Source organism: Calonectris borealis, chromosome 10 (assembly GCF_964195595.1).
Source record: "Calonectris borealis chromosome 10, bCalBor7.hap1.2, whole genome shotgun sequence".
NCBI classification, from domain to species: domain Eukaryota; kingdom Metazoa; phylum Chordata; class Aves; order Procellariiformes; family Procellariidae; genus Calonectris; species Calonectris borealis.
The window spans coordinates 20,920,545-20,946,714 of NC_134321.1; the positions used below are offsets into that span (position 1 = coordinate 20,920,545).

At 35.6% G+C, this 26,170-nt stretch overlaps 1 protein-coding gene across 1 annotated transcript in view; it reads left to right on the forward strand.

The window, feature by feature from the left end:
- Nucleotides 1-26,170, forward strand: part of ATP2B2 (ATPase plasma membrane Ca2+ transporting 2) — a 436,864-nt gene that overhangs the window by 102,902 nt on the left and 307,792 nt on the right. The window contains exon 3 of the mRNA XM_075159342.1: nucleotides 8,389-8,440. The gene's annotated coding sequence lies outside the window, so the exon portion shown is untranslated. The remainder of the gene's footprint in view (nucleotides 1-8,388; nucleotides 8,441-26,170) is intronic.

Here is a 26,170-nt window from a genome sequence, read left to right on the forward strand (position 1 = left end):
TACTAAAAGGGTTAACAGTCTTGCTAGACAGTTTGGTGGGTTTAATATTAAGGTTGATTCATGTTTCTTACATGAAGGCTTGCAGTACTATGAGCTTTTGAGATAATTTTGTGGTTTAAACACACACTGAACTGCTGTGTTAAATTTATTGCAGTCCTTTATACTAAAAGAAGGTTGCAGAAATTAGTCCTTTCTGTATACACGGAGCAGTCCGGCAGCATTCCTTTGTTGCAGTGTCATAAATGTATTTACAATAAATGCAGCTAGCATAAATTCTAAATGCGTTTTTTTTTGCTTGGGAGGGGACAAGAGGGTGATGTGTTGCTAAACAAATCTTTGAAGCTCTTGAAGAAATGTGCTTTAATCAGCATCATTTGGGGAGGGTAACTTCTTTCCCCCTTGTATTAGTTCTCTCTTAAATTTGAATTTTAATGGAAAACCTTGAAAAATGCTTCTGACTAGATTATTATGAAAATACTTCAGAATTCTCTTTTTTTTTCCTTTTTCTTCGGTCAGTCATTTATATTTTGCACAGACTAGAATAGCACTGTGCGGGGAGCACTTAAATAGGAAGAAGATATTTGTCATCTGTCACACTCTGAAATTAAACTTTTGATACCGAGTTATTGCCTTAGAAATAACTTCAAAAAAATTTACATGCAGAGAGAAAAGTACATGATGGGGGAAGCTGTTGAACTAGTTATGTAATAACACTGTGTTAAATCCTCTGTAACTGAACAGAGTCTTTAAAAATATTTCTTCATGAATAAATTAAAGGAATACATCCATACAATAAAAATTTAAATGATTCCTTGACCACTTACATGGATTTTTTTCTTTTAACAAAATCACAGAGGGGAGGCTGAGGTTCCCAGAGCTGCTGCAGAGCTTTCTAATGAGAAATTAATATCCAGTTTTGTTAGATGGCTTTGAAAATTCTTGTACATTTACATATATTAAGAAAGTAGAAAGGAGAGAAAGGGGCCATTCTAAGGAGAACTGTTCATTATACAGTGAGGGAAGTAAAGCTCAAAAGTACCAACGGCAAGTTGTACAAAAAGTAAGTCGGGAGGAATATATACTATTTAATAATGGCTACAGTGGAAAGAGTATTTGGACTTTGGCATGATACTTCTGTTTTGTGGAAAGATGTTGAAAAATTACAAATGAGATGAAACAAAGGAGTGGCTTATCCACAGGGCTGGGATAATAGAACCTTTCCTAACTGATGAGTTTAAGACTACTGAGGGAGAATGATGGACTCCTCTTTCCCACAACTGTTTGTTTTATTTTTTCAAAATGCTTGCTAAAAGAAAATACCGGTACAGGGGCTGTGTTCATTATACCTGTCATTTGTTGAGATAAGTGAGCAACTTGTATTGTTTTGCCAAATCAGGTTGCCTGCTTTGTGGTTTTGCTTATCCCCCGTTGACAGCTTCTGCTGTCGTGCAGAAGGCTGGGAGGCATTGCTGTTATGTAACGCAGCGCACAGCAAACGTATTTTCTTGTACTCCATGTGGATTTTTTTTTTTTGTCTGCTGCAAGTACATCTGTCTTATTGGTAGCCATCGTAGCCTATGGTCATGTCATTTCTTCCCCCAAAATGTTTACAAGTTCTTTTTTTTTTTCTCCCTTTGGCACATAGTTGGTAGCAGGTTTGATTCAGCATAATGAGACATGTGGTGTGAATGTGTCCATGCTGTCATGGTGGAAGGACGCCTTACAGCAGAGGTAAGGCAGTAGCTAGCAACACGCGGGTCCTCCATCTGATTCCCTTTTGGGTGCAGTTAGCCATGCGGGAGCTGGCTACTGGGCTGTTTGCTGGCTGAACGCCAGCTCGACACGCGGGCAGCAGTGTGAGTAGCCAAGAAGCCTTACATGCCTACGAAATGTGTGATTTCTAGCTGGGAATGCCTGAAAAGCAGCATTTTGTTAGTCCTCGACTTGTGCTTTCAGAAATAGGAAAATATGTTTTTTTTCTAATTTAAAAAAATTATTTTTCAAACACGAATTATGTTTTTTGAGACTTTATAAGAGGTGAATCGCATTCCTTTTTGCACTAGTTTTTATAGGGTGTACAGCCTTAAACTGTCTAGAAATGTTATTCGATCACTGAACTGATCTCTGGGAGAAAACAATCTAGTGTCTATGTTGAATAGAGCTGTAAACAATATCATGTAGTTGTTATTATCTGAGGATTCTTCTAGCCCAGATAATCTTCTAGAATCAGACAGACAAATTATTAAAGGAATTGGTAATAACTCCAATTTATGAAGTGCTAATAAATACAAACACTGAAGGAGTTGGCACATACGCTGGGTCATAGTTGTTTTATTTACTTTGAAATTGTTCGAGTTCTGCTACAAATCCAGCCCTGTTTGTTAGTAATAAAATGGAATATTTAGAAAATATACACCTAATGTCTGTGGTGAAGATAGTACTATGCCTTTTGAGCTACTAAATGTTTTTATAACCAAAACAATTTCAGAAGAATAGAAGTTTAATCTCTTGGGATATGAATAATGTTGAGGCAATTGAAGGTTGGACATCACCTTGAATCTTTTGAAAATATATGGCTTTGATTCCAGCACTTAAAATCTTAAATACCTGTTTCATTATTTATTTTAAAACTGAATACCTCAGAGAAACAAAGAAGCATATCACTTAAAAGACCCTTATGTGATTTTTTTTTTCTCCCTGTTTTAAATCTACAATAGGTGGCCTTTGAATAAAATAGGTAATACGGATTAATGTCTTAAACCACTACCCATACCAAGTATAATATAGGTCAACAACTAAATGCACAACTGTACCTAATGAAATTTTAACATCAGATTCATCTGGATCTATTGTATGATTCAGGTAAAGTTGTCCATGCATATTTGTTGCCTTAAATTAACATACAGAGTAGTCATTGTATGAAATACTTCCATAATATTGTGGATTGAAGTCAGTATTTGTTTCTTAGGTGTTGAATGCCTTTTTCATCATTCTAACTCTGCATCTTTAAAATAAAGACAAGGTAAAGAAATAAAGAAAAAAACCAAAAAACCACAAAAAACCCAACAAACCAAAACTACAACTCAACCCCAAACCTTTTTTTCCCCTTCCCTCCATCAGAGTAACATTTCCATTGACAAAACATCCCTAAAGAAGTACTCAGTATATTGTAAAGTCTCAACCAAGATTTTTCTGCAGCACTGAGGCATAGTCGCTTCCAGATGTGGTTTTGACATTGTACAGTAACACTTTTATGATCAGCTCTGCTGTCTTCTCATTCGTAACAGCTTAGGTCACTAATGAAATACAGCATCAGTGAGGGCATCCGTGATCTCAGATCTCCAAGTAAAATGATGGGATTATTTTAATTAATGCATCTATAACTTTCATGACCAAGAATAGAAGCAGTGTTGTCTGTTTGGTGCCTACAACTCTTCTGGCTTCAAGAGCGACTCAAGGTGCCTGGAATTTCATCTTGATTTTAATGTCTGTCAGTTCGATGAAAGAAGCACCAGGTTTGCATGTTTGAAAATACGTAAGACTGCTATAGGGCAATGTTTCCAGCTCACATTTCTAGCTAGGTCTTGTCTGAGAGACAGAACAAAGCTCTTTAGAACGCCATTGACTCATATAATAGAACAAGGAAACCCATCACTTGCTGCTTTTTTAGTTCGTCATCTGATGAGAGATGACAGTAGATGTACCACAGCCACTGAGAGGCTTTACTGCCTGTCTTTTTGACATATTGAGCTAACACATAGGCTGTCAGTTTTGTTTTGTAATGCTATAATTACTTACACTGAAATCCCGGGGAATTATAAGAAGGATAAGATGCATTTCACATTGTAAGCTAAACTTGGAATAATACTATATTTATGGAAGGTGGAAACAATTGAAGGTGTAATAGAGGTCTACACCACTATTGGAAGGGGGTGGTAGTGGAAGACAAAACCCCTCACAGTAACCATTTAATTAAAGAAAGAAATAATATCTCCTCTTTCCATGGTAATGTATTTTCCAATATCAGTGTAGTTTGTCTTTCCTGTTGTCTTCCCTGACTTGCAAATGTTGTGATTTCATTTCTCTGCCAGCTTGAATTGCAGATGCATAGTTCATTATGGAATTTTTGCTAATGTCACAGCCCTCATATTGTATATATTATATGCTAGAATATCCACTTTAGAAAAATGGCATGTTGCTTTACCTGGTCTAGAGTTTCATTCATTCAATGTTCAAACATTAGTAAACTTTGACCTAGGATGCAAGAGCCAAATGGAGTGGGGTTTTGAGGTCTCTTCCACTGCACAAGATGAAAGCACCGGCCAGCAGGATGCCTTTCCTCCCAGAGGCAGTCCTAATACAGCTGACTTTTATTTATCGCTGCTTCACCCAAAGCTCTGCCTTCTTTTATATTAACAAAAGCATTATGCTTGATTCAAAGTCTATGTCCGTGATAGTTTTAACAAATTCGATTGATTTTGTTTCTCTTAAGAGATGTACGGTATAGCAGTAGCATTCTAGGACATTTAGAGATAAAGTAGAAGGAAATTCAGTGATGCTGCAGTGAATGTATCTTACTGGAATTTGTTAAAAATTGAAAAGTACAAAGCAACTTTAATCTGTCTAAGCTACGGTATAAATTTTGGTTTTGTTCAGTATCATGCCAAATACTGATGTCATCTTTCTAATTTTGTTCGGTTTTGTCTTTACAGAAATCATTCTCTATATTTATATAAATATGTAATGATGGACAACATATTTTTCAGCCTGATCCTCATAGATTTGTGCATCAAAATAAGAACCTCTCATTATAGCCTTTGCAAATTACATTTAAGCTATCTTTTGTGGACTACATGTACATACTTTGTCCATTGGCTGTAAAGGAGTAAATCAAATAAACGAAATAATGGAAAATCTTAACTATCAGATGGCAAGGGTGCACATATTGAGTAGTGGAAAATACTGCAAGTGGAAAAGCTCTCTTTAGGTGTTGGAATAATTGTATGTTGCTTGAAGCACACGACTAGAACAGTTTAAACAGTTATTAAAGAATGTTGCCAGATCTTATCACTGCAGTCACGCATATAGATCAGTGATCCCCATGCAGCACTACAAAATGTGTGAATGAGGTACCCTTACTAAAAATAAACCTATTGAGTGCTATTCCTAAATTGCCGTGGAATACTGGATAAATGATACAATTTTAGCAGTACAAAATAATCTCCAAGATTGAGCTAAAAAATGTGTTTAACTGCAACATTACAAGTGAGTTTAAGAGATGATAAAATAGTTGCAGGCCTTCTTTGTGTGCCTGAGCATTCGTCAATGTTTAAAAACCAAACCAAACAAACAAGACCCCACCAATCAAAAAAACCATACGAGCAGTGTAGTGGGATGAAAATACTGCCTTGAGATGAGGTTAGGGCTGGGTGTGGTACAGTGGGTGAAGAAGCATGCATAGCACAGGTGCTGAGCCTTATAAGAAGGCACCATGCAATATTTTATAGGTTTCACTTGGCATCAGTAAGTCTGCAACTGATATATCTCTGAGTATCTATAACCAGTCTTTAATCATCCTCAGATTAGTTCATTAAACTTGGAGCCATTGTAGTTCGGCTCTTGCATCATTTGCCAGAGGACTGATTCATTCTGGTTGTGTGGAAACACCCGGTAGGGGTACAGTTCTAGGAGCAGGCTGGAGTAGATTGTAACTGCTCTGACTTACACTGTAAAGCCACTTAAGCAGCCCAAAATACAAAGAGAAGTATCTGTGGCTTGTTTGGGGTTTTTTAAATTAAAAAAAAAAAAAAAAAGTTCTCAAGACATTTGGCAACAGGTGAGCATCCCAGAGCTGATTGAAAGAGGGGAAGAAAGAACCTTTTCTTTCCCTCTCCTCCCCTTTTAGAAGAATCCTTTAATTCTTAATCAAATTTCTCTTGTGCCCTTGTGCCCCAAAGAGAATCTATTTTCTTTCTCATATGAAACTGGTTTGTTGATGAAGAGTCTGCCGTTGCCACCTCTGTGAACTCTTCCAAATTTTTAGGATATTGAATAAATGGGAACTCATATCAATTTCTTTGTAGTTCAGTCTTCAGTTTGATTTGGGAAGATGAAACCTTTCTCTCATCAAAAACAGTCTTAAAAAATCTATAAACTACTTTTCTTTCTAACAAATTATTTGATTATCAATTTCTGTATGGTTATTCATCTTTTCAGCCAACTGTAGCAAATGAATGATTGCAGGCATACTGAATTTCCGCTCCAGTAAGGGTTTAAGCTATTTAGGGAAACAAATGAAGCACAAAGGTTTTTATTTAACTATAAATTTTGTATAAATCTAATTTTTTTCATGAGTGACTGGCCTTCTCAGATCAAACTCCTCTACAGGGAATTTTACAACAATATGCAGTACCTTTAACAACTATAATTTTCCAAAACTCTGGGAATAAAGAAGTATTGATCTGATGGAGCCTTAAGTAATCCCTGAACAAAGAACAATGCATTTTAAAACTAGCATTGATTACTCTGGGACTTACAGTTCTATAATCCTGGACTATAGGATTTTTTCTTATCTTTCCCAGTCTGAAAATGTTGAGTCTTTAAAGAGTCAGAGAAATAATATTGAGAATACTGATTAGACATTTATTTGAATTTACCACCCTTGTATTGGAGCACTTTTACATTATCTTCTGAATTTATACTCAAACCCAGTCTCATAGAAGTGGAAGTACGTCACTGATGAGGCAAATGGAGGCAGGAGGTTTAATGACACGCCTGTACTGTTAAGCAGAAAGACACTTTTTGCAACCTAAGCCTCAAATGGTACGCACTGGGAACTGTGGTGTAGCCAAGACAGAGGTAACTGTGACTGCATCTCTGCTGCTTCCAGTCCTGCGCTGGGAGTCCTCCTTCTTATTCATTTAATTTACTTTGCATCATTATCATCTCTGCTGTTAAAGTTGCTTTGACTTGCTGTACTTTAAAGCTGTTGCGTTTAGGTATTTCCCCTAGTATGACTCCCTGTTCGCAGTTAGTTTGATTCTTGGAGTTACCCGCACATTGTGTGGAATGGTATCCGATGCACGGATTGCATTGCCAGCTTATGGAGAAGATGGACGGCTTTTGCTTAGCTTCAGTATTGTGCATGCAATTCAAAATGCTAGAGCTCTAGTTTTCAGCCATTTTCATATATTTCCATAACGCGAAATCTCTGGAATAAATGTGGAAAAGTGATGTTGGTAGCCCGGGTAGGTGGAGCAAGGTGTTTGACTTGGAACTACTGCAAGTACTTCTGTTAGCATAGGATGAAAGAAAGATATTTTGATTACTTGTAGTAATGGCACTTCTGTCAAGTGGGTTAGCCTTTTTTTTGGCCAGATTTCAATTTCATTTATGATGTGTCACCTACATAACTTAGCCTTGCCTCTCAAATAAGTTGTATCGTCCTTTTAATTTCTGACCTGAACAGGTGTGCGAACTCACAGATTCAAAGAATTGCTTTTTGGCTGTTAATAGCATAACGTACATTCAGTTTGCGTATCATTTTGTTACATTCCGATAGTGCTTTGAAAAGTTGAAAGAGAAGTTGATATTGAGTGTATCCAATCTGAAACTCTTAGAGGGCTGTCATTGCTATGTAACTGCATAAATCTCACAGCTTAGTGAAACAATTATCTGACTAGTGGTAAGATGGTATGTTTAACAAGACTGTATGCTTATCGAGTTGTGTCTTGACAGATACGATACACACAGTATTATGTCTCTGCTTACTTAAAATCATCTCCAGAATCTATTTTTAAATAGATTCTTTGTTGAAAATTTAGTAATCCTGTAGTTAGATTTGCGAACCAGAGAGATATCTAGATGTTTGTCTTGATTCTTGGGAGAGATGTTTGTTTTCGTCTTCTCCCAAAGTAACTGCGTAAAACTTGCATATACCCTGATTCATGTGTATATTTATTTATTACAACTTTTTCCCTTCAAAATATTTGATTCTAAGAAAAATTGAGGTTACCAGTTCTTTTTAAGACTTACAGATCTCAATGCTACTACAGAATAATTATAAATGGCAACAAGTCTAATAACTTTTACATGTATTATTATTTTGATTTTTTGGGTATTAGACAATTTTTAACGCTTCAGTTATGTTGTAAGGTGTATTAGGTTTTGGTTTTTTTTTTTAAAGACTCACTTTTAAGTTTGCAATTAGGGAGTAATACAGAAGAGATGAGGCTAATTTTATAAATTGTGCAATAAACCCATTTGGATCTAAATGAAACCAGATGATTTTAAATAGTTGGACTGGTTTTTTCTCTGATTTTACATTCATTGTATCTAGTCATAATTTATATATCCAAAATTGAAATAATTTTTTTTGATTTTTATTAGGGCTTGCATGCTGTGGCACAAAGATTGCATCACGCTGTGCGCTATGTTTATGGTAAGCCTTATTTCATCTTGTTAAGTTACACACATTATCATTCCAGGGGTATTACATTATTTTGTCAGTCAGTCATTTGAAATGATCATAAACACACTGACATGAGTTTAGTCTTTAACTTTTGTACTGAATTAGTGACAAATTTCCAGTTTTGTACAACGTTCAGTGCAAAATTACTTTTAAAAACCTGTGAAGAATCTGGTAATGGCCTTAAAGTTTAAATGGTGATGTTGAAAGTTGCAGACAGCACAGGACAGGGACATTTTTGTAGTTTAAGTAATGCAGTGGCATCCTAATTCATGACTGGTCCCCAAATGACAAGACTCAAACAGTAACACAAAAGGTCCAGTGAACCCCATTTTGTCCAGGCTCCATGTCTTCAGGCTCTTTATCTATGCTAAGTAATTCTCCATGGCTGCCAACTCTTTGGCACTTCTTAAAATAACTTGGTTAAAAATATTTCCTAAACTTATTTTGCATAGGGAAAATAAGCCCCTGTGCTCCTCCAAAGCAGCACATATTTCTTCTGTTCCCCTTCTCCTCCAAACATTAGCAAATTACCACTTTTATTATGGATATGACATGAAAATAAACCAGCTTTTGGAATTAAGCCTCACATTTATCAAATGGTTTCCAACTATGTTCTGTTCTTTTTTGAGCTGTTAAGTAGAAAACACCTTCTGTATTTCTGGGTTTACTGATACATATTTTTAAATTAATTATTCTTCCTCTTGCTTTTTACTGGAAGTAGCTTGAATCCTCGTGTGGTTCCACCCGCCCACCCCCCTTTTTTTTTTCCTTTCCTTTCTCCTACCTCATAAGTTCTCCCTTACCTGCCACAGGATGTCTGTGCTACTCAGTGACCTCTACCTCTGAGACCAGAAGTTAATAACCAGCTTTCCCTAGCTGATGGGATTAGAGATGTCAGAGTGGCCAAGGCTTTTAAGGGACACAGTCTTTTAATCTTCTTCCCTGGCTCGCTCAAGTTCTGTCAGTCATTGAAAATCTGCCTTATTAAGCTGTCAAGGTAATCAATAGACACGTTCAGTTAAGGTGCTGCTTGGTATTTCTGAGAGTCCAGTCACATTCATAAATGTGCTTATTTATTAAACAAAAATGTTTAATCCTAGCGTATTCATTGGCTTCTCGATAAGCACACTTACTGTGGGAATAGTTTGGCTTGCAGGGTCTTGAACAGCCAATGGTTTATGTGCATCTTTGCAGATCATGACCAAGGACGAGCCCTTGCTCAATTGCATATTACATTTAATTACTCATCACTCTGGAATAAGAGTTAATCCAAGAACAAAAGCTTAACATCTGTCAGGTCTTTTAATGCCAAAGTTTCTATATTTCCGGGTTTTGGTTTGTTTTGTACACTTTTCCCTCATTCTAGTAACTTTTCCATGTAATGCATGAGTTTTTTCTGTAGACTCCTGTACAACATAGTGATATTTGGAGCAGTTCTACTATTTTGCTGGTGCTTACTGGAGGTTTAGAAAGGCTGTGAGGATCTTAGCACTGACTCTGCCAATTTAATTAATCTAGGAGCCCCAGAAAGACAGTTAATGGCTCTATTAATTTCACTTTCTTATATTCTCAGTTTTAAAATATTGGACCAATATTTTGTGCTCTGAGATGTGATAAGCCTGTCTTTCATTTTAGAGTCCATCTAGCAGTAATCCACTGCAAGCTTTGTAGATGCTCTCTAAAGCAGGGGTTCATAATTTTTCTTTACACAATTACTGCATAAGGCCCCAAGCTTCGCATTGCTTAGCTAAAATATTTTTCACAACAAATACAAGAAACGATTGTAATCTCAAGAGCTTATAGTTAAATTTTACTAATGCAATTGTTTTTAGTTAGGCAAGTCTGACAGTATTATTGTCAGTCTAATTTTTTAAAACACATTTTATCAAGGCTAGCATAAAACCCCGGATAAACTGAACTGTAGCTTTTCTGATTTTGGTGGAAAAAATCATTTTATGCTGTCCAATCTTTCTTTAATGGTTTTGAGAGGGAGAAAATGATGATTAAAACAGAGTATTGAAAATTCTGCACACAAAATACTTTGTGAAAAGGAATTACAAACCTAGTGTCCAAAACTCTGCATAGTCGGGTAAAATTGTTTGGTGTTTCCTTTTGTTTCTAATGTATATTCACAAGAAAAAAATAAGATGAAATAACAATCAGAGAGATCAGTTAAAGCTATCAGTACAACTAGTTTTGAAAAAGAAGATCAGTTTACAGTTCATACTTTCAAAATTACTGCAGTGCAACTTTTGTATTTGTACTATATTTGCAAAGAATTCTGCCCTGTATGAAGAACTGGTGCAAATATAAATGGATTGCTTATCGGTTGTGAATCAAGGGTGAGTCATACATCTAGAGTTGTAAATACACAGTTAATCTTTTATTATCTAAAATATGTCCACTATAGATGATGCTGAACTTTTTTTTTCCCCCAAAATAGTTTTATCAGTTTACATGCTTCTAATACAGTATAAAAATACTGAGCTTTCTTTGTAAAGTCCCCAGTTTATTTTCAGATACCCATGGCTCTCTAAATTGAACCTGGCATTATTATTCACCTTCTGATGTATGGCTTATCTGATTAATGTGGTTTGGGGATTGCAATTACTTTGAATCGTTTGTCATCTTTTGTCTGCTGTAATGTAATTTTTATTAGAATTCCCTTGAAGAATGCAGTTTATATTACTGAATAGAGCAGGAATGAAACACTGGAGAGGGCAGGGAGTGGTTCCTATATTTACTGAATATGACCCTTATTGTATGCCTTCCTTGTATCCCAGAAATGCTTCTTGTGGCAAGATGGTTTTTTTCATTGACCTTTTAAAAAATGCTATGTATAAATAAGAGTTGTATAACTTCTGCAGAGATGGGGCTTTTAATTGCAGGTGTTCATAATTAGATTAATTTACAAAGTAGTTCAAGCCAATGAAGGAGGCATGGAAAACTGACTGAGAGCTTATCAAATTAGCTAAGTAGAGCAATTAATCAGACAGACCTTAACTGTTTGGTTTCTTTTTTGAATCATCATTTTGAACAGTGTGTGGTGTTTTTCAGCTTCCATTAAAAGAAGGCATTTAATGCGAAGCTGCATTTGGTGAGACAGTTTCCTTGTTGTCTCCTTGTGACGTGCATCTTGGAGAGTGTCAGCAATGGTAATTAGCAGTACCACAAACATTGTACCGCTTTCAGAAATCCACTGACATTCCCAATGCACAGAGCAGTGTCCTGTAAATTTTTTTTTAAAAAAAAAAGCATACAGCATTCTCTGTGAAAATATCTGGGATTTGCCCTAAATTTCTGTATCCAGACAATGCAGTCCTGCCCAACAGTGTGTTTGCTCACTTATGTTAGCTCCAGTGTAGTTACACCAGTAGTTCTAAATGGCATAAATTCTCATCAAAGCTAGTACTACACACTCACTAATAAGTATATCATTGGTATAAGCTAGAAAAAAAAGACCTTTTTGGTTTTAATTATTCAAAAGTTTTTCCACACTGAACTCTAACAATTGACTGATTTAACACCCATGTAATTTTAAAATTATTATGGACTGAGAATAGTATCAGTTTTCAGTGTACTGTCCTCTCCAGTACAAACATTGTGCAGGGTGGACATGGTATTTTATTTAAACAATAACTTGTCAATGGAAGTGTTCAATAGGCAGCTTTCAGAAACTTCTGGTTGCAGTGTGATAACAGTTAGCCATTGAGGTGTCCTTAAAATGATGCTTTTAACAAGTTTTTATTTCTAAGTAAGTTCATTGATAAAAATTGATAAAAATTTCCTTCTTTCTTAATCCATTTGCAAATGATCTTGTATTTTTAGCTGAACTTTTTCTGCCTTTTGCTGCAGAAAAAAAGAAGGTTCCATAAGATTGTACAAAGCATACTTTTTCCTTGTGTCGTTTCACAATGAACGGCGCTGGTAGTTGTCAGGTTTGGCCCTGACAAATTGGACGAAGGCCCCGTAACATTGATATTGAATACAGAGGAGTGATCTCTCTCCAGACATAACCTTCACAGTTACCTTTTCCTTCTCTTCAAGAGGTCAAATAATTTCCTTTCCCACATTCACAATGAATCCTAAAGTATGTCAGAAAATGAGTGAGAGTTAACGCTTCTTCCTCCAAAGCTGAAAAAAAGACGACTTATCCAAATTTGACGATGTGTGTTTTTGACTATAAAAATTTAGAGAAGTGCTACTTTAAAGTGATTTTTCGTTCTTCTCTTTTTCCTATATAGCAGCTTTCTCCCTATGAGATAACAGCTAATTACAATTTTTTTTTTTATATGAATGCCCCGTCCTTGTGTACTCACTGAAATGCTCTGATCTGCTTTGCGTGTGCCCTAGCGCAATGCCCGAGGACTGCTGGTTGCACTAGGTGAAGTATTTTCTTGGCTGTTAATACCCACCACACAGGGGTGAATAGGTTAACACAGAAGCACAGCTGACAGAGTCAAATGCGCGCGAGAGAATTATGAATGCTTCCTTCAGCATCGGCACTGATGAGAATGAGACCTTCCTTAGAATATTTCTAAATACTGAACTGCCTCTTGTGTAGAGCTTAAATACTGATTTCATGTAAATTTTGAACTGATGATCATTCCTTGCGCCATCAGCTCAACTCTAATACTATAGCTAACTTATACACTATGGGCCTTCCTTTAAAAAATACGCGATGAACACCCTGACACGTTAACTTGGGACATTTACATTTGAGAATTTTATTACAACTTAAAATACTCTCCTTTTCCCCACTGTAAAACTGGTTTCTCCTCTTTATAAGTTCTCAGCCATTTTATCTTAAATATCCAGAAATGAAAATCGTAACCAAGGTTATCAGCTTGGGTCAAGCTTTTGAAATCCCTTTTTAAAATTTGGAGTGATATTTTCATGCCATTAACAGTGAATACTTAAAAAACCCAAATGTCCTGTGGTTAAGAGTTCTTCTGAAAACTATAGAATCCTTGAACAGCTGAAGATAAAGAGGAGGTATTTGGGTAATTATTTCAGGATTTTTGTAGATTGATCGTCGTGTTTGCTTTCAGAAGATAAAGAATAGCTCTAAAAGATGATGCCTGAGATGTGTAAGCTGTATTTTCTTTTATATCTCTGGAAAGGTAGTCTCTCATTTATCTGATGAATTTCTGTCACTTGCCTTGATTTTTGAATCACTGAAGATAAGATACAACCTCAGTTTTAACCGATATGGAAAACTGCTAAAAGAAGCCTGTAAACAGGAGTAATTAATTCCCCCCACCCTGACCACCAATGTTTCTCTTTTGTGCTTGTTTAGATACAGAATTGTTAGGTCTAAAAGCACTGTGAAAATATTTCAGATGACATGTAATGATGCTTGAATCTGATCAGTTATCTGAACGCTTCTTGGGAAGGCTGGAGGGTTGTACTAAACATGACCTGAATTACTTTGGTAGTAACATGAATCCAAGAACTTTTTCATGTTTTTATTTGGTGTCTCTGAACGAGTGTAAGATACCTGGATGTGACTGATAAATGAATCAATACAGGGGAAGGAATGATGGATGACTTGTAGAGCTAAACATTGCCTCCGAATAGCTTGTACCTGTACAAAAACGTGAAGTATAGAACTCGAGGAGGGTATTTTGCTTTGTATAGGCTTGAATTAGTTGATTCCTTTATTGCTGTCAAACAGAAGCTGAATGCGTATACTATATTTCACTGGTAAAATACAGTGTTTCTAGCAAAATGTGTATTTCTTGTGGTGTTGATGTAAAGGTCTAAATAAGACATGATCTTAGTTCATAAACCATAAATATTACTGCTCATTAACTGGAAGCACTGGTTCTGGATTCACAGTCTTGGGTTTTCATTTTATTGCACCGCTTTCTGAAAAATAAGCGGCATTTCTAAAGTGTGAGGATACAGCAGCTTCCACGTCTCCATAAGACTATACACATCAGGAGTCCAGACAAGACAGTTTAAGTATCTGGTAGAAGATGTCACTGGGAAATTAAGATGCAAGATCAAAAATATCTGTCTAATACTGTGTTCGTGATCATTTACTACTGGTGGGATCAGCGTGTACTTAAAGCTAGTCCGAGACTACCAAAACTCTGAGTTGTGTTGCACCGGGAGCAGATCAGTCGGAATTAGCTTCCAGCAGGCTGTTGGTAGGGGAGATAAGAAGCGCACTGTGTTGGGTAAAGCTGAGTTGCATCGATGCAGGCTCAGCTGCACGGGCTGGTGCGGCTTGCAGGTGGGAGCGTGGCTGTCAGCTCTTCTCCGTGCGAGCGCTTGGCCATGACTCCTCCCTGCTTCCGTGCCTCCAGTGAAAATACCCATGTCGTGTAGGTACCCTAGGCTGTCTCTTAGCTGTGAACTGACCTGTGTGCACAAGACTCATTTGGGGAACAGGTAGCTCTTTTCCACATGGTGAAGTGCTCTGAAACGAATAGATTTCTCAGTGTCTTTCCCCACGGACATCTAAAGTAGCTCACTGACTGCTATTCCGTAGGGCACTGTAGCTTTCTCTTTGATGCAGAATGAGCCTCAACATGAATTTGAAACTGCTACTTACATGAATTTGAAACTGCTACTTGCCTTTTTAATTTTTTTCCCAATGTTGTAACAAAATTTTAAAAATATCACCTTGAAAAAAAGACTTGAGAGCCATAGGAATAGGGACAGAAATAATATTATACTATAATAATTATATTATGCCATTCTTTTCATTTCATTGACTCTCTGTCTATATTCCACTGGTGGCAATGTTTTTCTACTGTTCTAAGTGGTAAAGCTGGAAAAGAGGTGATACATTGATGGTAGTCAGGCATTATAACCCTTCTCAGTCTCATTTTCTTATAGGGCATAAGTATTTTGTTTAATACTTATATATTATAAGTTTGGGATGACTATTTATTATCCCATGGTTAAGTGTTCCTAAGCTTGCTTTCAAATAGCTTATGTGTCACATAAAGGATGTATTTTGTCCAGGATCCTTAATCAAGGTCATTGTTATTTTTGGTATGATAGTTGGGGTTTTTTCTCCTCCATGAAGTATATTATTTTTCTTTGAGAACCTTGATGTCATGGATAAAGAGCTGTATTCAGTAAAAAGCAGAATAAAATCCCTTTTTTGGTGGTCTGAGGTTTATGGCATGAATATGGCCCCCCCCCCTTTTTTTTTTTAAAAAACTTACGTTTTCTATCAAGTAAGAATATTTTTACGTTTGCTTAAACACTACATCAATATTTCCAGCAAAATACTTCTTTTCCTCAAATTTCCTTTTTAATAAAATACAGCCTCTTTGAACTCCACAGACCTCACCATCTGTTACTCCATTTTCACTCCATAAAATTTTGCTGACATCTGTTTAATCAAAAATATTTTTATAGTCATGGAGAGATTTAGTTCAAACTTGGTATTATACTGTTCCTATACGCCAAATAGAAAATATGAAAATAATGAACAGGAACTTATGAGGGAGGAGAGGAAAACATTAAAATCAAGTCCGTTACCGCTTGGGGCACTACTTGAATCTGGAAGCGACAGTCCTGTCTTGCAGGCTGCGGAGCTCCGTGTTGTCACAACTTGCTGCTGTGCAGAGGCTTCCAGCGACAACATGGGGCAACGTTCCCCAACCTTGCCAAAGCCGGCTGTTCCCCTGTGGCCGGAGTTCTGGAGCAGCTGCGAGGCTTGGGTTTGAAAAGCCAGAACTAAGTTTATCAGGTTTTAAAAGCCCGCTTTGCTTCCTTGCCCTGCTGTCCCCATCTTTGTACTTTCTTCCTTTATTCACTTTATCCGGGTGAGGTGACTCGCCCCCACGAGCTTCTTTACGCTGTTGAAACTCTGCTCTCCAGCACAGTCAGGGCACCTCCAAGACATTAATGAAGTAATAAAAGTAGGGGAGACAGATGCTCTTATTTGATTCATCTCCCTTTGGTTTTCCCATGCCCTCTAGGGTGATATGCTCTCTGGTTTCATTGTTTTTCTGTCGAATGCATGTCATGTTGAAGTTTGTGGGTGCTATAATAGTCACTATAATAGATGTAGTGATGATTATTAGTAAGACCTTATTTTTAGTCTGTTTTTTTTAAAGGAAATGAGGCATATGCAATTTCTGTCTATCTGTCAATCTGTTTATTTGGTTATCTGTCAAGCTTGATTAGGAAATTTTCATCAGTATTGTGGTCTGACAGACCCTTCCCATCTCCCATATGGCATGAAAAACAACATAATTTTTAAGCAATAATTTACAACATTTGATAACAAAATAAACTATAGATTTTTTTCATTGTGCCTCTTCGTTATCATAAATTTTCATCAGTAAAATTGGTTTGTTAAGGCATGATATATTGCACCATATTTTTGATTTTGGAGAAGTATCAAAGTGTTGTGGCTTTTCTGTTGTTTATTTTCTCTGTTGCTATTGAGGTTGGTGTATAGACGAACTTTCTCTTCCAGAATGATTTAGCTGTTTACTGCAGATTTATATTGTTTTGCATGCAAACTGAATTGATACTTACAACTGAGTAATAAATTTAGAATATAGCTTTTTAATTGAATCGTCAGCAGAATATGCTGATTATCTTGAGTTTAATGATGAAGAGCAATGCTTTTTATATTTTTCATACAAATCCCATTATCTGCACATTCAGTATTTACATATGTATTATTAAACTGAAATCGTTATATTGTATTTTAAAATAATATTTTGTTCTCTTTCCTGAAGAAAGTCAAGCTTTTTTTGTTTTTTTCAACGATTACATAGACAAAATCAATTGAAATGAAACAGGAGTATAATTTTGTAATGCTTAGAGCCCTTCCCTAATTCTTTATCCTCAAAGACACTATTTATCTACCTTTACGTTTTCTTTATTCAGAGAGATTTATTAAGGTATGCTTGAAAGAAAAATATCTGGAAGCATTCTTGGGTTTGTTTAAAATCTTTAGTTTATTTGGAAGGAATACTTTTCAGCTGGTCTTTCAAAAATCCTTGAGAGCAAAGTAAAAGAGAAGCTGAAATGACTGTTTATTTCTTTGGGGTTTTCTGATGGTAGATTACAAGGGGGGAGTTTGTTTTCTGGACGTTTTGCAGATTGATTATGGTAATGATCATGTTGTGTAAGTTTAAACTCAAATTATAACCAGAAAAGTTTTTGGCTAGATGTTGAAAACTGGATATACTGTTTGTTTTGTGGCAGACAAAATTCGATTGCCATCATATTTGCTTATAATGAGATCAGTAAACTAAAGAAAAACAGTATGTCTTTTAGCATGAACAATGTGTACAGCTCTTTAAAAAAATATGAACTGAAAAAATTGCAATTGATTTCTTTTATTGGCATTGATGTGAAGGTTGGTACAATTGAAAATGCTTAACCCTGCAATGAAAGAATGCTTTTTAACCTCCGTGGGTCAGAACGAATATCTGAGTGTCATATCACCTGTCAGTCCCATCCAGGCAGTGCTATATGTCATAGAGAAAAATTCTTGTAATTTTTTCTTGCTTGACTCTATCTTTTGCTGACGTTTAGAACAAAACAAATTAAACTGAAACATGACAGGAAAATCTACTGGGCATAAGGCGTAAACTCAGACTTCCATTTCATGAAGAACCAAAAGAATAACATTTCACAACGTCTTACTCTTCTTGCCAGCGTAGGCAATAGGGTGGATCCCGAAATGTTTCTCCAATGACAACATGGCTCGGTGCAGGAGTAAGTTTCCCAAGGCGTAGCTGATCACTGCTCGGCAGATTGCTGCTGCTGCCAGGATCACAGAGGGAGAGCTAGGAGTGTGCTGCATTGCAGGCGGAGGTGCACTGATGAGGAATTCTGTTCTACTCCAATGCTGTTCTATTCCAACTCCAATTTCACCCTAATTCTTCCCTTAGTCTGTTCTACTCCAGTTCTTGTTCTACCCTGATTCTAGTTCTTGTTCTACTCCCAGTTCTTGTTCTATTCTGTTTAAGATCACAAGAGATCTTGGAGATAGACGGCTAGTAACCTTACATCTGGTGCCGCAGAAAACTGAATAAGAACCATAATGAAAAAGCAGCGGGTTTGTGTGGGTTTTTTTTGGTTGTGTGGTTGGGTTTTTTGTGGTGTGTTGTTTTTTTTTTTTTGGTTGGTTGTTTTTGGTTTTTTTTGTTTGTTTGTGGTTTTTTTTGTTGTTTGTTTGGTTTGTAGTTTGATAATAGAAAAAGCTGTCCTGTAGAAAGCTTTAGAGAGTCAAGTACTGCAGCAATCCATAGCTAGGAGAAGTCAAGTAAGGACAAGGAGCCCTTGTTAACCATACCTTGTCTCTTTAGGGATACGCAGTGGAATGAGGAGATTATTCAGTGTTGTTCCATGTTGAAAATCTTAAAGACTGTTTTAAGACAAGGTTCCTGGTATAGAGGATCTTTTGGTGTGGCTTGAGATAGTAATTCATGGAACATTACCAACTCTTGCCTTAGAGATGAAACATTTCCAAAATCAAGCCATTGCCAGCTGAGAAGAATAAGCAGATATGGGCAAACCAGAATGTTTCAATAATAAACACTTTGATTTATTTTAGAATAGTTTGAGGGAGATGGTAAACAAGCAGAAAGAACACCATAATCCAGCAATCTTGACTATAAAAACTTGCAGTTTAGGAAAAGAAATTCCTATTTTCTGAAGAATACAGCCTATCAGAATGGAAGGTTAAGTTATATCATGAATTAAAACCTAATTAGAAACTAGAAATCAACTGGGGGAATTAAATGGCCTATTATTAATGCTGCAAAAGTGCAGTAAGATGCCCTGGGGATCAAGACTTTAATGATGATTTGTTAGTGAATTGCTGAAGTTAAGAAAAAACTTTAATAAGTTTCATTGGGAGTATCTTCTTGGCACTACAGAATTTTCCCTGAAACAGTACATTTTCAAGGTTTTAGTTTTCAGATATTAAAAACAGACACTTTAATAATTGTTTTCCTAATTTAACTCGTTATTCCTGCTTTTAATCTTGGCCAATTTTTAAATATGCCCTCTGCATTTTGTATTCATGTAACCCATTTGTTTATTAAAGTGTATTTTCCCTTACCTTTTCTTAATTAACAGCCTGTTTTTAGACTTAGTGAGTTTTGGGTAAGAAAATGTGTAATGGTCTGCTTCACATGGTGATCCATTCAGTGAAGGAGTATATTCAGTGCCATATAGTGGTGCAAAGAAGTAAATTGCTGTGAGAAAAGTAGTTTACTGCGTGCTACTGTCACTATAATATAATTTTTTTGATTATTGCTTTGCCATGGCATAAATTACCTCATTCTGGTCTTTGGTAGTAATTTGGTTTGAATTTCATTAGGCAGAGGTAAACGCTGTTTCACGTTGCTGAAATAGTGAAACTTTTGACCATGCGCTGCACCGATGTTTCTTCAATACATCTATGTCCAAAGACGGCAGCTTGTGGCCTTCTTCAGTAGGCTCTTTGAACTGGCTTCTTTGAAGAAATCAATGGTAATACGCTGTCAGAATTGTTAACTAACAGAAATGTACTTTCTTCCCGCACCCAAAGTTTAAAAACAAAAGAAGTACCTTCGTGACCACACTCCATGGCTGTGTCAAGTCCTAGAAGCAAGTCCCTTCAAACAGGAGAAGGAGCTGTGTGTATGGTTGTTTCCTGATCTGTCTCCTGATTTCCAGAAGGAACTCCTCGATAGGAGCTTTTCAAAAAGCTGCCAAGCTTTTAGCCTGTAGCCATATGTCACATTTTGTGCATTGTTTGTTTTTAAGGCCATTTTTCAAATCAAACTCACTTTTACAACCCAATTCTTTTTATTACAATTGTTTTCCTGATTTCCACCACTCCTGCAGGGCACTGCTATAGTCTCTCTTCATAAGCGGGTGAGGAAAAAAAAAAACACATTAAACCCAAAAGTAACCTCTTTATTCTTGTGACCACTCCTACACAGTTCAGCTGTGAACACTGGTGGTTGAGGGATTCGCAGTTAAGTTTACACCCACCTGCAGTTGATGTTTCTGCATTTTTTTCCCCTGATTCTCTGTTTGTTTATTGTTAGAGGTATATGCTCAAGTGTTAGTGGGGTGAACTACATAGGGTGGCTGAACCATATGTTAATGCAATCTCCTTGTGAAATAAATCGAGCATAACTCTCTCTGTGATAGACTGTAACTTTTGAGTATTAAAGAATTTGGAGAATAAAATGGCTTATCTGCACAAAGAAAATGTCTTAGAATTAGAATTTAGTAATGACTTTAATTTTCAGTTAGCAAATTTCACCTAAAAATGGCACACTGGATCTATATTGCATTTGCTTTGTTGGTCTGTTGGTGATAGAAGAACCACATGAGAAACTAGGTAGTAAAAAAGTGGAGAGAGACTAAGGAAGAGGAATGAAGAGAAGAAATTAAAGATATTACCTTTCTTGGCCTTACGTTGGTCTATTTATAAAATACAGATGTTTGCAGAATGTTCTCCATTTTTTGTTTAATTTTCCACCCCAACTTTGGCCACATCTTTTTGTCAGATTTGACACAAGTCATTGAATAGTTTTAAATACAAAAATTATTTTCAGATGAGTTAACTTTTATTGAAAAATATTTCCAATTTTTATGTTTCGTGGCCGATTTTAAAACTAGTGTTAAAAGTGAAGTTAAAAGTATATGCAGAAATATTAAGTGTCATTTTTCTTTATAAAGTTAGTAGAAGGTAAAGTTAATGAAAGGTATTCACTTTACACTTAGGTATGGAAGAGAATGGGAACAGTTTTATTTTTTCCTATAAGTAGTAACTTCATGGGATTCTAATGTCATATTTCTTGATAATACATAAGTGCTTTTACTCCTACATGTACTTTCACAAAATGTAAATTTAGTGAGTCACATTCAAAGTACAAAAGCACTGAGAGTTTGAAAGATTATTTTGCTTTATGTAGCAGAAACCATTATTTGGTATCAAGTCCCAAAACTTTTAAATCATCAAAGTTATAAAAGTATTGCAATAATTATAGTAAATACTGTGAATAAGCTACTCAGTTGATATCTAAATTTAGTTTATGCAGAGAATTAATAGACCCTTTTGTTTTACATTTGTAGAATAATTTTAATTAGAAGGAATTAAATAAAATTACATTACTCCAAAGTAAATTGCTGCTTTCCAAATTTTTTTTAAATCTACATATATTCCATTTGTATGTGAAAGCTTACTGTAATTAAAGTTTGACTTGTTTATATTCTATAGGAAGAGCTAAAAATCAGCTCAAGGAACCCTTCCATGTAGATGGGTTTTACCAGGTTGCAGACTTCTCAGACTTCTCTTATTTGCAGCATTTTTTCTCCAAAGCATTTGGTACTGCCACTGTTCAAGCCAGGATGCAGAATTAAATGGACCACTGATTAAGCTCTATTTCTAAACCTATAATAATGTTTATGGTGTTGGTATTGTCTTGATGTTTTATGTATCTAATATTTCAGTTCAAGGAAATATCTGACCAAAAAATGCTCCTATAAATGTATGCACAGGAAAGGTTCCTGCTGAAATTTTTAAAGCATAGTTATAACAGTGACTATGTTAATGTCCCACATGAAATTTCTTCCTTTTACACTGACATGATAGCAGCCTTGTTTTGGCATAAATACTTGATGGCAAAAATGGTCTAAGGACAAAGTAGTTCCTCTAAAGCTTCGTTCTTTAAGTGCCTTATGACTCAGCCATAGATACTTAACAAAGTATCTTGTTCTGGAACAACATTCATGCACATGAACAATGAACATAAAATAGTATGTGGGATACTTGGAATTCAGTTTTATGATCTGAATGTTTTAAAAAAAATGAATTGGTTATCTGAAAGGCAGTGGATAAAAGGAGATAGCTTTCTGCTGCCAGTAGTAACTATAGACAGAAAAGGTCCTTACCAGTCAAAAATGAAAGTAATGGCCCAAATGTATTGGCCACCACTCTTCTGAATGTAAGAAAATGTTGTGTTTTGTCACTTCCATTTTTAATTGCATTTCCACCTCCCTGAATGGGCATTGGCAAATGAGTTTGTGTATAGCAGGCTTTGATAAGAGCAACAGTATTTAATGGATGTTTCTGCTTGTGTTTTTAAGTATTCAGGTTATTTAGAGAACAAGAGTAGGTTTTCACATGAAGAAGTTTGTTTTTTCTAATGGAATTGTCACTGCTATCTCGTCTTCCTACTCCTTAGGCAACAGACAAAACCATATGTTCTTTTGAAAATATTCTATGCAGATGCCTGCATGTACCAGTAGTAGTATTAAGATCCTAGTGCTGGTAGCTCTAATATGGAAAATGCGTATTGCAAGTGTGATTGCAAATATCATTAAATGGGCTTTAAAATCACTTTTTAAAAATAATGAGTACGGTTTTCTTCTTTTTGTTTCATTTTTTTCTTTTTTTTCTTTTCTTCTTTGTGATTCTTAACTATCCAAAGCCAAGAAAGAAATGAAGAAACAAAAGCAAGAAGAAACAAGTTTGCAGCTTTTTTTATTCTGTGGAGTAAGGAACTTTTAATTTTCTTAAAATGAAGCTGAGATTTTTCATCTGTTCGCCTTTGCATTCTTATGGCAGGTTACAGTACCTTTGTCTTCTTGGATCCTATCCATATGATGTTTCTAAAATTAGGATCAGTAAATTCTCAACTGTCAAGTACTGGTTAGTTTATAACAGCTTTGAACATGAGGACCTGAGTCCGCTTTATTTTTAAGACAGGATAACCTACTTCACCTAGAAGGAGAGTGTATATAATGATGGTGGATTAACACATACCTGGGTCTTGACTCAAAGATTTCTTCTGCTTGTATGCCTTCCTGAATTTGCTTTAGCTACTTTATGCTGGGCATAACTCATATGTATACTTACACTCATGCCCACCTGCTTTGCGGTGTAATTTACTGTTAAGTACAAGATGACTTGAATTTAGAGTATTTGAGTGGACAAAAAATTGTATAAATGATGCTTAGCGATGCTTTCACTAAAATATTATGATTTCTGTCCCTCAAGTCTAACATGCTGATTTTGCATCTTTTATTAAATGCTGTGGGAGTTTTCATGCTTTGACTAGACTATTACAAAAGTACAACTGCAAAATAGTGATGAAAGAAATCATGGTTTGGAACTAAATTTTTATTCACTTTATTTTATATTGTGTTACAGAATAGCTTTAGTCCTAAGAATATGTAACTGATAGAGTATGTAACATATGAATATGATGTATAACATTCAGTGTAAGCACATTAGTCTTAACAAGATACTGCTTAATGTAAAACCTGCTCTCCATTTTAAAGAAATTGTGACAACTTCTACTCAGGCTATCTAGACCCCTCCATTTATGTGCTGCAACCAATGTAAAGGAACTTTGAATTGTGAAAGCTGCTATAAATAAAAGAATTGACTGACTAGCTGCAAACATGACATTTAATTAGTTATTGTTATATTTAGGCTACTACAGGTTAAACAGCTGTTGTATTATAATTTGGTTTTGAAGTTGATAATTAAAATAAGTAAAATCCAGGTATGTTAGTTGGCAGTAAATCTATTACAGTATCTTTAAGTCAGTAGACAGATATATATTTGAGTGCTACGAACAATGCAGATACTTATGCAGTGTAGTGACGGCTAGGAATGGGCAAAAATTGGCTGTTTACATCATGTCCTAATTAACATCGCTTTTTCCATGACTCCAGAAGATACAAATGTGGATGATATTGCTACAGAAATACCAGTGTGGAAGCTTGCTGTGATTTCTTTTTAGTATGTCATTTCCAGGTGAAATACCTATCCACCTTCCTGTCAGAAAAGCGTATTTCAAAGTCTAGGAAAAGCAGCCAAATCTGATGGATATTTTTATGGTTTGTACTATAATCTCCATAACTGGACATAAAAGGCCAAGAATGGGAAAAGTGTTGTTATTACACCACAGTATTGATTATTCTCATTTATTTAAGAAAAGAAAGTTGTTATGAATTTGTATCTGCCTCCTGCTCTGATGATGAAGTATCACTACATTAAAGATGAAAAGGCTTCTTACAAGAACTATGAACATCACTTTCTAATATCCTCTTTTACTCTATTTTTCCCACTTTCAGGAACGGCTTGTACCAAGCTGCATAAGAGAAAAGTAGTTCCATATATCTAACTTCTGTATAAAGTACCTGAAAAAGAAGTTTTATTACTGTGAATATAAATTGAAACGTCTTTCTAATGTAATTGTGGATGTCCTTTGTGTCATGTATTTCATGTACCTGAGTGCATTTTGATATTGTAGTGAAATTTGCTATATTTCAGACTATTAGAAAATGTAATTCCTATTTCAGTCACTTGACAGCAATATTTTTTCATGTACTACTAGCTGAAAAGTCTATTGCACAGGATTTTTTTTTTCTGCTTTTTTGTTAATAGAACGTTTTCCATGGAAACTTAGACTTACTTTCACATCTTCAAGGATTCGGACCAAAGAATACAATTTTAAATTGATGACTTCTATTCTTACTACTTTTCTTCTTGTCAAATTAAATTTGTGTTTTGTATGAAATATCAAGTAAAATTGAAAATTTCCAGATAAGTTTTATTCCATATTACTTCCTGTTGCATTTGGTACATGTTACATAATAGGAAATTAAGCAGACTTTCTATATTCACTTTCAAAGTGTGAAGATCAGCTGCTGAGAAAATGATGGTTAAACATCTAGGCAAATGAAAATTTCAGCAGCTTTTATGTGCTGTAATTTAATGCCAACCTCATTACCTCTATTTTAATAACATTTAAAATAAGCACTGTAACATAGGAGAAAGCAGACTAGTTAATAAGAGTTTTTTTGTTTTCATTACTTAAATTTTCCTTTCATATTTTTTGATAAAATTTCCTTAAGCTTTATGTGAAGTCATCTTATGTTGGTGTATACTGTGCTGGTAACCCAGGTTAACTTTAACTTCCAACTCCCACCTTGAGTTCTTAATGGTATTCAGTTTTAATTTAATCATAAATGAAACAAAATCTGCATATCAAACATCCTTTTTGGATCAAGTGAAAATATTTCAAGCTTTTCTCATTTCTTGATATGAAATAATTATGTAAACTTAATCATGTTGCTGCTAGAACTTGATCATCGGTAGCTATCACAGTACTGCAACCCAAACAGCTCAAAGTTATCACTAATTGAAGGTATTTTTGAAAAAGGAAAAATACACATACATGACCGTTCCTCTGCTTAACAATTGAGCATGGAATACCTTCCATTTTAGGACTTGATTTTAATGGCCAACGAGTGAATTTACTTAAAAATTCCCATTAAGTAAAAAGGGAAGTCATAAGTCTTTGCTGCGAAGTTGCTTTGCTTTCATAGTGAAGGTCAAAACTGTTTGGCCTTCCTTCCAGCTGACCGGAGTGTAGAGTTTGTGACTGTGCCGTTACTGACGCTCACCAGGCCTTACCATCGTGCTGGACTGGCGGAAGGTTATAGAAACAGAGAGGTGAAGTAGTTTTTGTGTTTGCAGAAGTTTCTTCTGATAATTCAGCTAAGGACTCCACTCAGTTCTCCATTAATAATCTCTTTCGTAATCAGCTCATTGTGTGCCAAGTGAACTTGACTGTATTTGGAAACGTTTCTGGGAAAATTCCAGCCACTCACAAAATCATTGTAATCAACTTATGTGATAGTTGCAATTAGAAATCAGAGACTTTTGAAGGAATTATAGGAAATCTGAGA